Source organism: Zootoca vivipara, chromosome 3 (genome assembly GCF_965207765.1).
Source record: "Zootoca vivipara chromosome 3, rZooViv2.hap1.1, whole genome shotgun sequence".
Taxonomy (NCBI): Eukaryota; Metazoa; Chordata; class Lepidosauria; order Squamata; family Lacertidae; genus Zootoca; species Zootoca vivipara.
Genome location: NC_142586.1, coordinates 102184691 through 102200261, shown reverse-complemented (window position 1 = coordinate 102200261; position 15571 = coordinate 102184691). Strand labels below are relative to the sequence as shown.

The following is a 15571-nucleotide window of genomic DNA, read 5'->3' as shown; positions in this document are numbered from 1 at the left end:
CAAATCCCTGTGACGGGGTGAGCTCCCATTGCTTGGTCCCAGCTCCTGCCAACCTAGCAGTTCGAAAGCACGTCAAAATGCAAGTAGATAAATAGGTACCGCTACAGCGGGAAGGTAAACGGCGTTTCCATGTGCTGCTCTGGTTTGCCAGAAGCGGCTTTGTCATGCTGGCCACATGACCTGGAAGCTATACGCCGGCTCCCTCGGCCAATAATGCGAGATGAGCGTGCAACCCCAGAGTCGGTCACGACTGGACCTAATGGTCAGGGGTCCCTTTACCTTTACCTTTACTCCACTTTTCAATCAAATGATTCTCAAGGTGATTTACAACAGTTTGTAACAATACCAGAATCAAACACACACACACACACACACACACACACACACACACACACACACACCCTCACTGATGGATGGGGTCAGGGCATGCTTCCCTTTGGTTCCGTAGTTCTGGGTATTTGGTGGCTGGAGGCAATAGTTCTCTCTGGGAAGAAGGGCCGGTGGATGGGACCTGGCTGGTCTTTCTTCTGCCACTGTGCTCTTCCTGCATGGCAGGGAGTGTAGCTTCCAGTGGACCTTGGTCCCCTGGCTCTTTAGCGCATGTGCTAGGGACAAGATGCACCCATGCTCTCCCACAACAGGGATAGACAACCTGTGAGGCACGACCATTATAAAAATAGATTTTTTTTAAAAAAAACCCATAAATTAAAACCATTATATCAAATTGTTGCAGCTATTTCTTCTTCTTCAATAAGCCTAAAGTGGTTGGGACAGCATGATGGTGGTGGTTTTGTCATTCCTCATAATCTCACACTTCTTGAAACGTCTAAACTAGGGATGGGGAACCTTTCGGCCTGCCAATTATTGCTGGACTGCAAGTCCCATAATCCTGATCGTTGGCTGTGCTGGCTGAGACTGAAGGGACTTGCACTTCGACAACATCTGGAGGGCCAAAGGTTCCCCACTCATGGCCTAAGCAGACATTTTTACAATACTGTAATATGTCAAACGAGGGTGGGACCTACTGAGCTACTTTTAAACACAAAGCACGAACTGTTCTGGGCTTAACACTGTATCGGGTACCTTAAACGTTCAGATTGTTTAGAACACCCGAAGCCACTTCCACAAATTCTGGTGCCTTTCAGTCCCCATGAGGAAGACTTGACTGCAATAAGAAGATACGGTATTGGCAGTTGGGGGTGTCCTGGCCTCAGCAAAGAGCAGCCTTTCTCTAGAAACACCTGTCAACCTGGTCTGATCCAGGAGCAGAACTGCTCACAGCTGTCCAGGCTGACAAGAGCTGCTCCTGCCATACATTTATTTTTTTCCCCGGGCAGCTGACTGTTACCATCACATGTTGGAAATCCATCTAGATCAGCGTTCTGATTATTGCAGAAATACAGAAAAGACAAATACCTGTCGGGATTCTCTACCGAGGAAAGCCCCGTGAAGCTGAACTGTTACTTACCTGTCAGAAGGAATTAACTTTGAACCTTTTGTCAGAGCCTTCCTGTAATTAAAATGCTGGGAACGTTTGCGCTGGCTGTGCCCTGCAAGGAAGGGAGTTAAAAGGTCAGCAAATCCCATAGGCTTATATTAAAACAGGTTTCCTCTCACAGTTCACTGCCTGTCTGATGGGGATCAGCTGGTGAAATAGTCTCACCAACCTGTGCACTTTCACTCTCGTCTCATTGATGCCTTGGAATCTGTAGCTGCTAAATCCGTTCTCCTGCAGTTTTAACAGCTAGTATTCCTCCGCCCCACCCCCGCCACTGTGAATCAATGCTTCCTAACACAGCAAGGAGCCATTAGCCACCCCTCATTTGGCACCAGGCCCCCCACTAATCCAGTTTTGGATTATGGGGATCTTGTGTTTTCAGGCAGGTAAAGCACATAATCTGGAGTTTTGTGGGTCCTGAAAATACCCAGCAAATCACTTGTGGGAGTTTTCCCCATCCTCTGATCTCAGGTATTTTCTCCAGCACCTGCCTCCTTTGACACTGAGTAGCAGCCAGGTCATTTCAGCCTTAGATGAGATAGAATACTTCCACAAAAGCAGTTTGCTTCCCTGTCCAGCAGAACCTTGCACTGTGGTGAGTCCACTCAAAGGGACACCAGAGCACCCACCTCATGAAACTCTTCAGTTCTGATGACCCTGATCTTAAATTTCAGATACTTTGGCCTGTCTGCTTGCCTGTCTGTTTGGGTTTGGGCACTGTAAGTTTCCAAAGAAGCCAAAGAACAGCCTTCTAGCTCTGTAGCTTTTCTGGCATCGAATGCAATTCTAAACAAAAGCTTGCCTCTTTCAGCTTCCTGATGGCATCTCCATTGCTGCATATCACAACCCTTGTTTGTCTGAGATTTGTCCCGGAGATTAGGGCTTTTGGCTTGCTCCATCTCTGTCTTGACTGCCACCTGCTTCCTCGTGGAGTTTCACATTAAGCAGAGCAAGATTTAAACTGCATCGAGTTGATGCACAGAGGTGATTGTCCCCGAAGTTTAAAACTGTAGCCGCAGTATCAGTGCTAACCCACCCCACTATGTTAACAATGTTGTGATTTAGTAAGTAAGCCTGAATAGTTAGGATTGCCTTCTCCTGTCTCTAGCCAAATAAGATGGCTCCTGGCTATGGGTTAGATTGGGTATTTGTGATCAGAGTTGGTAAAGGACTGCTTTTAGCCATCCGTGTTCCTCTCAATCTTCTGTTTTTCATTTAAAATTAGGAAATAATTGACAGCTCTCCTGTTTTGCTGTTCTCATGCTGCTTTTCAGATCACTCTAGAGAGTCTTCTTTTCCTATTATTTAACATCTCTTTAACTGCTAACAATGTGTTCTATGTGCTGTGCATGTAAATTCTGTTTACGTCTGGATGTGAGATGCTTGTGTGGTCTGTCAAAGCATTCTGATTATACATCCTCTTCATCCTCCGACAACCTTCCCCCAAAGGGCGGATATCTCACTCCAGTGCTACCGGTACCTTGCCACTTGATCCATCCGAGCTCCTCCCTTTATGCCTCAAGAGTTTTGAAGTATTTCAGCTTGGCTGTGTACTGCAACATCACCCTAGCCTATTGTAAACATGAATTGCATCATTTAAAATGCCTTTGGGAATGGACTTTGCCCCACTTCCTTTTCAGATATGCGTGCCCTGTTGGTGCATTTTGCACTCGGATAAATTAAGTGGTCACTTGGCGGTCTTGGCTTAAAAATGGGCAAAACTCCCATTTGAAGGTAACTGGAGACGGCAAACATGTTGTCGCAGATGCCTGGGTGCTGAATTCTGCTCATCAGCAGTTTTGTTGTTCAAAAATTAATCTGTGAAACGTAACTAGTTCCAGGCATGTGTGTTTGTGTGGTGTGTGCTCATTGGAGAAGAATCCTAGAGATGCATACAAAGCCAAATGACAAAAACTCCCCAGAGATTCTGACTTCCTAGTAGCAGTGGGCATTTGGGCATGCGAAACCTCTTAAAATGGCATGGGCCCAGACTATCTGAAGGACTGCTTCCTTGTGTATGAGCTTTCCCACTCACTCACGTCTTATCTGAAGGCGTTTTTCAGGGTTCCTCTCCTTGTATTGAAGAAGGTGCGGTTTAGAGTTGGGACCTTCTCTGCTGTGGCACCCATCCTCTAGAATTCCGTTCCTCAAAGTGTTTCCTTGGCACTTTCATTGTTGGCTTCTAGGCAGAAGGTAAACTTTTACATACTGTTGGGAATTTCAAATTCAGTCTCTGCCGAGGGTTGAGCAAGGGTGCCTGCAAACCCTATTTTGGTAGGGATCTTTGTTTGTAGCCCAGCGTGTGCCCAGCTGCAAAGGGGGAAGGAAAGACTCGGAAGCATACGGCCTATTCTTTCCTTTGGGTCACTTGGAATGGGAATGTCAGGTGATTGACACGTGGGCAGTCCCACCCACATGCAGTGTTAGAAACTGAGATATGACAGCTAGGAGCTAAATGGCACCTTAAACCTAGGTTATGGGCGCGACAACGGAATGTCTAGGCGTGCTTTTTTAATAACAAGAATGCAAAGCTGAAAATGAATGAATTGCTGCTAAAATATTATGTCCATTTTTCACATGGTCTAGTCCTTCCCCTGCCCACCCCCCTAATATTCTTAAGAGGGTCTCTTCTCCAGTCTTCAGAGAGTAGCTGGAAGTGGGGAGGCAAAAAAGGGTCCTCCTTTCCTTCCACTCTGCCGTTTTAATCTGAAATCTTAGGCACAGTACTGTGTACTGAGCCCAGAGCTCAGAAACTGCTTGTGCTAATGGAATTCCCTGTCGCAAAATGCACCTACCGTGTTTCCCCTTTTTTAATACGTAGTCAGAAAGTAAGCCATGGCAGCATTTTTTAGCATTAGTGAAACATAAGACACCCCCCGAAAATAAGGCATACCTCCATGCCGTGTAGAACGAGACCGTCGAGTGCCCCAGCCAGCCAGCGGGACCCAGCCAGCCAGAGGGGCCTGGAACCGGCTGCTGCTGCAGCAGGGAGCGCCTGGAGCGCCCGTGCCAGCAGCCTGGCCTCTCTTTTTTTTTTGCCTGCCCGAGGCAGCCTGCCGCCCCGCCACCGGAACCGGCGGCTGCAGAGCAGAGCGCTCCGCAGCGCCGGGCAGAGCGCAGCGGCTTGGCCTCTTTTTTTTTCTTTTTTGCCTGCCGCCCCGCCACCGAAACCGGCAGCTGCAGAGCGGAGCGCTCAGCAGCGCCGAGCGCTCGGAACACCCTGCAGCGCCAGGCGGAGCACAGCGGCCTGGCCTCTTTAATTTTTTTTTTTGCCGGCCGCCCCGCCACCGGAACCGGCGGCTGCAGAGCGGAGCGCTCCGCAGCACCGAGCGCTCAGAACGCCCTGCAGCCCCAGGCGGAGCGCAGCGGCTTGGCCTCTTTATTTATTTATTTTTTTGCCGGCCGCCCCGCCACCGGAACCGGCGGCTGCAGAGCGGAGTGCTCCGCAGTGCCGAGCGCTCGAAACGCCCTGCAGTGCCGGGCGGAGCGCAGCGGTCTGGCCTCTTTTTTTCCCTTTTTTGCCTGCCGCCCCGCCACCAGAACCGGCAGCTGCACAGCAGAGCGCTCCGCAGCGCCGATCGCTCGGAGCACCCTGCAGCGCTGGAGGGAGCGGAGCGGCCTGGCCTCTTCTTCTTCCTTTTTTTTGCCTGCCACCTCGCCACCAGAACCGGCCTGCTGCCTTGGTGCTTGGAACCGGCTGCTGCAGCAGCACCGCACAGAGCGCCCAGCAGCACCCCGAGCCAGCTGCCTGGCCCCTCCGAGGAGGCCTTAAGGTACAAGACATCCCCTGAAAATAAGACACCGTGGGGTTTTTTGAGTAAAAAAAAGAATAAGACGGTGTCTTAAAAAGGGGGAAACACGGTAGAACAATGGGAATTTCAAACACCGCCCACATGTCAAAGTGGCCCACACAGGATGGGTTTGCTCCCCTGCTTCAGACGCATGGCTCACCAGTGTATGTTCCGGAAGCAAATAACTTCCATGCCACTGTTTTGATACTACAAGGTAAATGCTTCTCTTGCTGGCATGGAGATTAATATTAGTGCTGGTAAAAGCAATTTATAAAGGAGCTCTGCATTGGTTACTAAGCAAGGCTGTCCATTCTCTTTAATGGATACCCCTGAGTTTCAAAGCTATGCAGTGTTGCCTTGCAGCTTGAATAAACAAGGCTTTTAAAGCTGTCCAAATCAAGCCAGACCAGCAGTGTGTATGTAGCTTAGAAGCTTTTTCTACTCTTCCAGTGTTGCTGTTTTCCCCCCTATTCCCCTCTCTTTCCATAACGAGATGCAAAGAAATTGCTCTTCTGCCTAAATAAAGCAACCTCCCATTTAAGCTCGGCGACCTGGCTTCTCTAAAACCTGATGACAAGTTGTGTTACGTTTATCAAGTTAGACAGCACAAATCTGGGGCTGGGATTTGGAGGCCACAGTGACCTCCAAATGCAGTCTGGTGGGATTGTCCAGGTATTTGCATACTCATAATACCCCCTTCTCTCCCCCCCCCAACCCCCATACTCATTTATGCACAAACACACTCCAGGACTTAAGCCCTGCCGCAGTTAAATCAGCACTAGAGAGGGGCCTTAACAATCGCTGGCTGTTTTAATTATACTAATGATGATACGTGATTCACATCTTTACTCTTGTCAGCTCTTAGATCCCCAAAATCAGATAACGGGGAGACATATGGGGATAATTTAAAGCAAATAATAAATAAAACAAGTAACAGGTGTTTGGTGTCTGGCGTGTTTGAAGTTCTGGCAGCACTTCTTGGAAATGATAAACTTGCGCTCATAAACTTCAAATGCAATTCTCGCCTGGTGAGGAAAGTTTCAAATGGAAAGTGGTGTGCTTTATATATATATATATATACTTAGTTGAGGTCCAGGTTGGTTGAAATCACCAGTTCTACATGGTGGTTGATACCCATTGGAATTGTTTGAATCAATAACGAATCATCTCTTCCACTGCTATGAGTACCAGAATTGGTGTTTTGGTATTCTTGGCGCATACGCCGAGCATCACTTGTAAGGTAGCAGTGTTTTGGAATGCCAACCACACTAGCTGTACCGCTGCCCAACCCAGTCTGACTCATGTTAATCTCTTGTCTCAGGAATATAGAGAAGCTTGTTGGAATTCAGGTGCTATAGCTTCCTCCGGGGAAAGTAGGTCGGGGAATGCATCTTTCTGTCAGCAAAGCTGGCATGCAGAGGGTGGCGGTGGAGAAAGAGAGGGGGTTTGATGAAGGTTAGGGCACCCCCGGCAAATCCACTGTCCATTTGTTTGTGGACGTTATAGCTGCTTTGAATGTAAATTCGGCAGCTTGGTGGCAAAGGGCTACACATCACCACACCCTTGCATCTGTCTGGATTGTGACTCCCAGCTTCTGTTCATAGGGAAACTGTGGTGTGGGTGCGCATATGCTTGCTGCCTCCTCCTCCTCCTCTGAAACTGGGACCCATTTCTTGGTTTGCTGGCAATATGTCTGCAATGCTTTTCAGGCCCCCAGTGAAAGGAGCTGCAGCTATCCTGAATGGGGTTAGGGCAGCTGAGCAGGGGGAGGGAGATCCTGGCGCAGGCTGTCACCAAACTGTTGGGGACAATAGCAGACGCTGTTTTGAGGCAAGGCAAGAACAAGCCTGTGTGTCTGTTTCTGGCACTAATTGAATGACTTTTAAGCTCAGAAATTGGGAGAGGAAGGATGGAGGAAGGAATATGCAGGGACATTGTGTTGGAATAGTCTTACCTCGAAATGAATACGCAGCTACAAGAAGCAAGAGCACAGGACATTTCCCTCTGTGAAAAACAGCAGATGCCTGTGGCAGATTTAAAACCAAGGGTGCTTTGTTTTTGCTCCCCATATCAGTGATTCTTAGCCGGTTTTATTCTACAAGTATATACAAGATCCTTTATGGCAGAGCCCATCTGGGTCTGCTGGGTTAGTTCATCTGTAGTTTCCACCTTCCCCTGTTCTCCCCTCTTGTTGTGGATGCGCATATAAGCATGCGGAGCTGCCTTATGCTTAGACCATTGGCCCATCTAACCCAGTATTGTCAACTCTAACCCGCGGCAGCTCTCTGAGGTCAAATGCAGATGTCTTCCTCAGCTGTGCTCCCTCAAATAATGGGGTTCCTGTGTGGAAAACATGTTTCACTAGAGAGCCAGGGCCCTTCCCCAGATGTTGTCAAAGAGCAAGTTGGCAGTAAATCACACCATTTGAAGTTGGAGTTAACTCTTTACTAGCAAAAACATGATCTTCGCTTGGCTGAGTGTCATGCCTAATGAGCACAGCAGCTCATCTCTGGTAGGTCTTACCCATGCATCAGATGAAGAGACCAACATTTCCCGCCTCTCCACAGCCCTCTAAGTCAGGCATAGGCGAACTCGGCCCTCCAGACGTTTTGGGGCTACAGTTCCCATCATCCCTGACCACTGGTCCTGTTAGCTAGGGATCATGGGAGTTGTAGGCCAAAAACATCTGGAGGGCCGAGTTTGCCTATGCCTGCTCTAAGTCCTTTCCACTCCAGGGCTTTTTCCAAGCCACTGGAGACTGTGCCTGAGTGCAGCCAACTTCTCCTCCACCCATTTCATCTCTCTTCTGGTTCTGGGAGTCAGGGAGAGAGGGGAGCTTGTTTCAACAGAAAGGGGAAGCACCCATGACTCTTCACCAGCCTGACTCATCTCTGCCTCTTGGCCTCCCTCCTCCCACTCTCCTGCTTCAGCTTCTGCTTCTGCTTCTGGACTACTATCTCTCACAGGCTCTCCCAGCTCAGGGCTGTTCAGCTTCTGACTGCTCCTCCTCCCAGTCTTCTCCCTCTGACTACTCATTGTCGTCTTACTACCACTCCCTGGGCTCTGAGCCTTCTTCCTTTCATGGTTCCCCAGCTGGTTCCTCCCACCACTCTTCTGTGTGAATGAATAAACGCACCTCCCCCCTCTTTTGCCAGTCCTTTCACAGTTCAGTACCCTAACTGTAGGAGAGATGGGCTTAATGCTATCCTAACCTGATGTAGTCCAGCAACAGCTGGAGGGCAACTCCCATAATTCCTGACCATTGGCCATGCTGAATGGGGCTGATGGGAGTTGGTGTCCAAAGCAGCTGGAGGGAATGAGCTTGAAGAAAGCCGGTTGAAGGGCGATTATGGGGTCATTAGCCTGCATTAAGTGATCTTGAAGATGCAGCAATAGTTAGGAAACGTATTCCCACCGGTCTGTATGCCCCAGCTTCTAGACCAGGGGTAGGCAACCTAAGGCCCATGGGCCACAAGCGGCCCACGACGGTCATTTAACCGGCCCACGAGCCGCCCCTGAACTGAGCCACCCACTTGGTGAGTTCCCGCGCGCTGCACTAAAATGGCACAGTGTGGGTCCCACACACTTTTGCGGTGCTGGAAATCGCATCTGCGCATGTGCAGATGCCGAAAATCACGTCTGTGCAGACGCAGACACCGGAAACCGCGTCTGTGCAAATGCTGGAAATCGCGTATACACACACACACACACACACACACACACACACACACACACACACACACCCCGATCCGACCCACTGAGGGATCTCCACTGGAGTGAACTGGCCCAGGCAAGGTAAATCTTGCTGACCCCTGTTCTAGACAGTCCTTGGAGTCCTTTACACCTGTGCTTCCTCCTTTACACCGCTTTCCTTCCCCGTTCAGGAGAGGTAGGCAATCTCCACACCTCACAGCTCCATTAGTCTTGTTTGAACTCCAGCCAGCGTGTTTGTGTTCTAGCACACATCGGATTGATTTCGGAAGCTATTCAAACCCACGGGGCTTTGCTTTTGTGAAATAGCTCCCGTTTTAATTCCACTACCTGTGCCAGAGAAGGTTTTAACAACTTGCCTCCACGCTGCGCAGAACTGGCCTATAACACCTTTTGTGTTTAAATCAGTTTTACAATTGAGTAAGCAAAAGCACCGAGAGACCACAGTGTTCACATTAAAAAGAAGGGCCATTAATTTTCATTTTCAATTTGGGAGCAAATTGAGTTTGTATAGATGTACGCATGCACATTCTGGCCAACCCGAATACAAACAAGCCGCCTTGCTGTCTGCAGCTTCAGTTCTTCTAAAGATTGTAGGCACTTTGAAATGTGAGTTCTGTGTACATTCATAGAAATAGTACGTCTTTCTCTCTCATGCAGGAAAATTGCCTGTTGGATTTAGCTACATCAGACTGCATCTTTCTACTATCGGGTTCCACTTCTCTAGGTTTTTCAGTGTTTTATTTGCCTCCTGCCTTGCTGTATTTTGTTATGTTTATTTGTTTTCATGTTTATTTTTTGGCAAATTGAATTCATACATTGGTTGTAAGCATTTCTAAACTGTGTTGCCACCCGAAACCTAGATCCCAGGAGGTATCGATTGATATTAAAGCAGTAGGGTTTGTTTAACAATCGGAACTTCATAAAATCTGAGAAATAATAAAAAGTATATTTTAAAAGGCAAATAAAAATGTCTTAAAGTGGCGCCGAGTAGGTTACAGTGCTGTGCGAGTTAGTTTTATTTTTCTGGATTTCTTGTTATGAAGGGTGGTCAAGAAATACTTCAAATAACTAAAACTCCTCCTCTTCGCTGTGCAGGAGGTGGCAAGAGGAAGGGAAGAATGTGTGAGCCTGGGAGGAAGTAAAGCCCCTTCATGTAGTGTTTAACCATGATTTAGCATTGTGTTCAAATGCCATCATTCATTCATTCATTCTCTCTCTCTCCCCTCCTTGCTCATGCACCTTAAACATTTATATGTGGGAGGATGGAGAAACAGACATTTTTTAAAAAAATCACTATAATATCTCAAGAGAATAAAGGCTACACTTTAGTGCGCAAATTGATGACGCTAGATTTTGTGGGATGCTTACTGGGAAGAAGTGGGTTGCATCCAGCTAAGCTGAACCTGAAATAGGCTAATTGAAGCCAGTGAACTTAAGTAACCTGTCCATTAATTTTAGTAGGTATACAGTATTCAGAATATGGACCATTTTGCCCTCCATAAGAAGAGCCTGCTGGATCAGGCCAGTGGCCCATCTCATCTAGCATGTCTACTGGAAGTCTGAGAGAAGAACCAGACCACAGTGGTCCTCTCCTGAGAGCACAGCGGTACCCCCCCCCCCAGAGTGCAATGACACACTCCAAGATGTTGCTGGACAACTCCCATCATCCCTGATTGTTGGCTATACTGGCTGGGGCTGATGGGAGCTGGGAGTCCAGCCTCACCTGCATAGGAGCTTACTCCTATGAGCCGAGGGGTCTTCAGCCCCTCCAATAAAATATTTGCGGGGGACAGTCCCCCCCCCCATTGATGGACATTGCCATTCAAATGGTGTGCATGCCCCGCATCATGTGTAGGGCTGGGTGATACCTGGTTCTCAACATCTTGATATATCAGCAACTAAATACTGTGATGTGCTGATATATCACAATGCCTGGAACTTATCACCCAGCCCTACACAATGAGCGAGCCTCAGTGCCCCTCTCAGGCTCGTGTGTGCGCCAGAGGAGCATTGGAGTTTTGCTGAACCATTCAGCCTCCTCCTCCCCCAGCTGAGCGAGCCCCTAAGCCTCTCATCTGACCTGCCCCCCATATTTTATTCAAGTTGGCACCCCTACACACCTGGATGGCAACAACCTCTACACCCATGCCAGAGGGTGAAGTCCAACTTATATTTGGAGCAGGCCCATTGGAATAAATGAAAGTGATCAACACTGGATCTGGATATCACCAATAGTCTCTCTCTCTCTCTGTGTGTGTGTGTGTGTGTTTGTGCCCCCCAGTCTCTTGTGCCTTGAGGCATTAATCTTCTTTATCGTTCTCTCAAATTCTAATGCAAGCTCTGGCATGCTATTGGATTAAGTCTGTTTCCCCCCTCCTGAAATGTCAGATAAGCTTAAACCATGGTTTTCCTTCAAAGATAAATTTCACTTTAACTATGTGGCAGAAACTCCCAGATCATCGCCTTGTGGCGGGGGGTGGCGGATGAGGGTTGGAATTGCAGGCTTTATGAGGTCAGGTAAAGGTTGGTTTTGCCCTGCTAGTGAGACAGGTCCCCGCTGTGGAGAAAGATTGCAGGAGCGGAGATTAAATAGGAAAGGTTTAAAAGTGAATTTCTTTTTTGCTCAATAGCTGAAGTCTATAATGAAACCGTAGCCGAGAGGGTCAGAGTAGGACTGAGAGTGATTTGATGAAAAAGATTATCATTCCTGATGAATAGCTAGCATTGTGCTCACACCCAGAATGCACAGTTGCTTGTAAAGAGTCTGTTGTGTAGTATCTAGTGAAGAATGCAGCCTCTGTCTGATATCAGAGTTCTGTTCGGAAATACTGGGATGTGGGGCCTGCTGCTTAGAATCATAGAATTGTAGAGCTGGAAGGGACACCAAGGGTCATCTAGTCCAGCCCCTTGCAATGCAAGAATCACAGCTAAAGATGCCCTCACTGATGGCCATCCAACCTCTGCTTTAAAACCTCCAATGAAAGGTCCCCCACCTTCCAGGGGAGTCTGTTCCACTGCTAAACAGCTCCAACCATCGGAAAGCTCTCCCTAATATTTAGCTGGAATCTTCTTTTTTTGTAATTTGACTCCATTGGTTCAGGTCCTGAAGCAGCAGAAAACAAGCTCCATTATACAAGTGACAGCCCTTTAGAAATTTGTAGATAGCTATCATATATCACTTCTCAGTCTTCTCTACTTGAGGCTAAACATACCCAACTTCCTCCACCAGTCTTCATAAGGCTTGGTTTCCAGAGCCTTTATCACCTTGGTCTCCCTTCTCTGCACCCGTTCCAACTTGTCAGTATCCTCCTTAAACTGTGATGCTCAGAACTGGACACAGTACTCCATGTACTCTGACTGAGGCAGAATAGAGTGGTACTACTACTTCCCTTGATATGGACACTATACTTCTATTGATGAAGCCTAGATTTGAAAAATAATAACCCAGCCCTTCATTTTTTCCAAAGTTTTGAAAAAACTTCCTGGGCCTCAGCATGGCCAATTCTCAGAGTTGGTTCAACTTGTGGTCTAGAACATCTTCCATGTTGGGGAAGACTAGTGTAGTAGATAATACTGGTCCAGTTTAAGACACGTTTCCATGCTCACCAATGTCAGGGATGAGGAATATGTGACTCCAGAAGTTGCTAGACCATAGTTCCTGACCACTGGCTGGGCTGCCTGAGGTAGATGGGAGTTGTGGTACCCAATTCATCGTTTCGTGTTTTGCTGTGCTGCAGTCCAAAACACCAAGAGGGCAACAGTTTGGGGAAGGCTCTCCAGGGTTGACGAGGGTTGTAGTCCAGCAACGTGAAAAGCCCACAGCTTCCCAGTCCCAGACCTGTGCTGTTCAGTGAGCTTCATTCATGGCTGAGTGAGGGTTTTATCCCAACCCCAGCCCAACACTCAAACCTCTACACCACACTGGCTCTCTTCGCTACTTTCTGCTTCTCCAGCTGTTTTGGTGATACCCCGATTTCCCAGAGCTAGGTCTAGGTCAGGGGTGCCCAAACTTTTTTCAAAGAGGGCCAGATTTGATGAAGTGAACATGCGTGAGGGCCGACCAAAGTTGTTGACCTTTTTTTAGGATTGAAGTTGTTGAGATTTTTTTTACTGCCACAGGGGCCGGATTAAACTGGCTGGCGGGCCGGATTAGGCCCCCGAAGTGGACTTTGGACATGCCTGGTCTAGGTGAATCCTTGGGGATGGTGATAAAAACGCTGTGTCTGAGGTGAGCATCTGTCCCTTCTCATGTTACTCCCTTTTGTAGGCACTCTTAAGCTCAGAATCATGGGTTCAAGCTACACATTGGGTGAAAGATTCCTGCATTGCAAGGGGTTGCACTAGATGGTCTTCATGGTCCCTTCCAACTCTCCATTTCTGTGATTCCCTCCCCACCCTCTCATCTCAACTTCCTTTTCTTCTTTTTCGGCCCCTCTGGGCTGGTGTGTTCTGCAACATGTTATTAACACAATAACAGTGTGTCAGGGGTGGATTTAGTCTGCTTTATCAGTTCTGCGATGCTTCCCTTACACTTATCACACTATTGCTGTCCGGAGGGGGTATAGCGCTACCAAAGTGGGACCAACATAAACCCTTGAATATTTGTGGCACAAAAAGTTACCGGATTTCAGCAGGAAGTAACAGGATGTGCCTTGGTGGGAAATGAAGTAGTAGGCCCACTCCAAAACTTTTGCTAGTGCAGAACAGTACCGACCACTGTCCTGATAGCATCATGAGCAGAAAGAATCAAGAATGCGCAATGAAAAGGATGACCAGAGCTGACCTTATACTTGTATGACCTTCTACAGTGCTGTCAACGTCTCACAGCAACCTTCTCCTAGTAGGGATACTGGCATCTAGAATCAAACGTAGACTGCGTGCTTGGCTCTAATATTTGTTTCTAACAGAATTGGAAGCCCTCCAGAGTTGTAAGGAGCTCCCTAAAGATTTCGGCTGTTTCGAATGTGTCTAATTGGACGACTTTGCTGGTTTTAACTAAAATTGGATTTGCAATTGACTTGAACGCAAGCTCTTCTCCACCAACACTGTATGCAGTTTGAAAACTACTTTATATTGATTTGCTTTTAATCTCACAATTTTTGTGCCACGATACATCTGCCGTGAATGGTTTTCTGGAGAATAACCCCATCCTTTCAGAGGGGTGCTTTTTAGAGATTACAGCGGACGCTAGGGTTGCGAACATGATCCGTGCGGGAGGCACGCTCGCAACCCGCAGCGTTTGCAACCCGCGTCTGTGCACGCGTGGGTCACAATTTGGTGCTTCTGCGCATGCGCAAAGTGCAATTTAGTGGTTCTGCGCATGCGCACGCGCCAAAACCTGAAAGTAACCCGTCCCAGTACTCCCAGGTTTGGCGTGGAGCGCAACCCGAAAAAACGCAACCTGAAGTGGCTGTAACCCGAGGTATGACTGTACTTAACCATTTCTGCGGTTTCCATATCTGACCTAAAACTGCCTGCGCCCTGCTTACAAATGGGGCTGAGGGAAGAAAGGTCTTCTGCCTTAAGTTCCTACACATTACAAGAAACAGAACCAGTTTCTTGGTTGTAGTCCTGGTAGCTCCTGACAGTCAGAAATTGTGTTTGCATGAAGACAGGCTGAATAACGGTGGGTTCCATTGGATTGTCTCTTTTTGTTCAACGTATTTTTAATTAAAGATTTCTTGGTTTACAAAAGTATGTGCAATGTCTCTTTTTTCAAGTTACATTTTCTACAGGTCAGTTTCATTTGTTGAGACATTAGTGTTACATTAGGAAGAAAAGGGGGGAAGAGATGGAGGGGGCCATGGTGAGTGGGGGTGGGGTCGGGTGGCGATGTTTCTATTTTACTTAATGTACGTGTGGGGTTTTGTGTCAGCATCGCTTATGCAGGTTCTCTTTGCTATTCGCTTGTGTTCCTTTGGTGGTGAGAGAGGTTGGGGTTGGCCTAGGGTGTGGTTGCCCGTTTGTGATTGGCTGCGGTGAATTTTGTTTTCATGTGTGAGTGGGGTGGTGGGTGGGTGTTTTTGAATCAGGTTAGCCATATTGACTTGTATGCTGTTGGTGGATTCTTCTTGTTGTCTTGTTGGGCTGTGGATGTGATGAAGGGGAGCCATTCTGGGATGAAGGTGCATACCTGCCAAGTTCCTGTGGGTGAAATAAGGGACGGACCGGAAGTAGCAGACCGGAAGTAGCGCTGTCGCCATTTTTGGAACTGGGCGGAGCATGCTCAGAAGCGACTTTTGATGCTGCTTTGACCATTTCCAAAATGGCCGCCATGCCAGAAGTCGCACTGCAGCCATTTTGGAACTGGGCAGAGCTGCATCAAAAGTCGCTTCTGAGCATGCTCTGCCCAGTTCCAAAATGGCCGTCGCGCCAGAATAAACCGGGGAAAAACAAAAAAAAATCATTTTTTTCAGCTGGGAACAGCTAGAAAAACGGGGGTTTCCCAGGGAATACGGGAGACTTGGCAGCTATGTGAAGGTGTCTTCTTCTATTTGTCCCCATGTCAGTTTCAGTTTATTGGTCATTTTTTCTAATAAGGCTGTTTCCCATACTGTTTGGTACCATT

General features: G+C 47.8%; 1 protein-coding gene across 2 annotated transcripts in view; it reads left to right on the top strand.

Annotated features, from left to right (window-relative positions):
• Nucleotides 1-15571, top strand: part of LOC118083080 (phosphofurin acidic cluster sorting protein 2) — a 170086-nt gene that overhangs the window by 58873 nt on the left and 95642 nt on the right. The gene's annotated exons all lie outside the window — the stretch shown is intronic.